Source organism: Melanostigma gelatinosum, assembly GCF_949748355.1.
Source record: "Melanostigma gelatinosum genome assembly, chromosome: 2".
Lineage (NCBI taxonomy): Eukaryota > Metazoa > Chordata > Actinopteri > Perciformes > Zoarcidae > Melanostigma > Melanostigma gelatinosum.
This window is the reverse complement of record NC_136635.1, coordinates 31272529-31274765: the sequence shown is the minus strand read 5'-3', so window position 1 is coordinate 31274765 and position 2237 is coordinate 31272529.

Genomic DNA, 2237 nt, shown 5'->3' with positions numbered 1-2237 from the left:
GAAGTCGAGGATGCTTCTCATTGCAAACAGTAAAAGAACAAAGAAACAGGAACAGTTCACTGCAAGCAAAAGAAACCAGTGGTTTAATAAATTATAATCTATGAAGAACTCCGTGAAACCAGATGAACTCATGCAGGTTCACCAGAACCTCCTTCAGCTCAGACTCCAGCAGAGACCGGTCCACCGTGGACAGACCCAGATCCTCCAGCAGAGACCGGTCCACCGTGGACAGACCCAGATCCTCCAGCAGAGACCGGTCCACAGTGGACAGACCCAGATCCTCCAGCAGAGACCGGTCCACCGTGGACAGACCCAGATCCTCCAGCAGAGACCGGTCCACCGTGGACAGACCCAGATCCTCCAGCAGAGACCGGTCCACCGCGGACAGACCCAGATCCTCCAGCAGAGACCGGTCCACCGCGGACAGACCCAGATCCTCCAGCAGAGACCGGTCCACCGTGGACAGACCCAGATCCTCCAGCAGAGACCGGTCCACCGCGGACAGACCCAGATCCTCCAGCAGAGACCGGTCCACCGTGGACAGACCCAGATCCTCCAGCAGAGACCGGTCCACCGTGGACAGACCCAGATCCTCCAGCAGAGACCGGTCCACCGCGGACAGACCCAGATCCTCCAGCAGAGACCGGTCCACCGCGGACAGACCCAGATCCTCCAGCAGAGACCGGTCCACCGCGGACAGACCCGGATCCTCCAGCAGAGACCGGTCCATGTGGACAGACCCAGATCTGGCTTCCCCCGCAGCCTTGGACCTGCAGTCGGAGCTCCGGAGGGAGGAGGAGAGCTCAGCTCCCGGCAGCAGCAGCGTCTCCTCTCTGGGAGCAAACACTGACACCACACTGCTGGAGACTCAGGATGTATCGCTGGACCCGCTGGAGGGAAGGGAAGCACGGGAGACCCAAAACCAGGACTTTGAGGGGACACACGCACCCCCCCCCCCCCCCACCACCACCACCCTCATGGGAATTTGAGTCTGGCATCGTGACCTGCCCAGACTCCCTCTATGGACCAACTCCAGCTCTCTGACTGATGACTGTGATTATCTGTTCAGCTCACTCTGTGTGTTGTTTTGGGAACTCACTCCCAGATTGCTTTCTGCGTTTGAGGGTTTAGCTGATTTCCAGCAGCCCACACGGTCCATCTGTCAGACTGTCCCCCCACACGCACGCACGCACGCACGCACACACACACACACACACACACACACACACACACACACACACACACACACACACACACACACACACACACACACACACACACACACACACACACACACACACACACACACACACACACACACACACACACACACACACACACACACACACACACACACACACACACACACACACACACACACACACACACACGTATAAATGCAAAGTTAACCAACTTCTGGTTCCACAGTTTGAAATCAGGGGCTGACATCACTGGGAGGCCCTCAGAGTTACCGGGTGAAGAATAAGCACAATGTTAATCTAAAAAGAACTCATTCATTGAAAAGTTGGCGACGGCCAAATCGTCGACGCCAACGCTTCATAACATCCGTCCACAAACCAACGAGTGACGTCACGACGACTACGTCCACGTCTTATCGACAGTCTGTGGTCACACGAGCGAATTCATGTTGACACAGCTTTTGGTTGCTGTGATAGCAAAGAAATCTTTTAACACAATTCCATAGTAATTGATGTTCGCTGGCGTTAAACGCATCAAGTGGCTGCAGCTCGGGAGGAAACAGGAGGAATCTGGAGGTGAACGTTGTGGTTTCTCTGCAGAGGGTTGGGAGGTATAGAGAGCGTCACCAGATTGGTAACATCTGACTCCAATTTGGAAGCTCCACAAATAAACACTTGAATATTACCGCCATCAGATGTTTCACTCGACAGAAACATCTGGACTCAACTTTCAAGTCCAGAGGAAATGTTTGGCTTTTGGACAAAACTTTGTAAGATTGGTGACATAGTAGGAAGAGATTAGTCCACATGTTGAACTGAAAAATCACCTCTGGCTCACGTTCTCTTCTTCTGTTTCCTCGTTTCAAAAAGAAAGATCTGTTGTCCATCTGATCAACGAACCCAAATCAATTACAGAGCTGCTTGAAAAGCTGCTCACCTGAAAGATAATAAATTAAACGCTGTTTTAGTTTGTCAGCAAACAGAAAAAGGGACGTCCTGTTGGCGGGAGTTGAACATCTGGACTGCGCCGCACTGCTG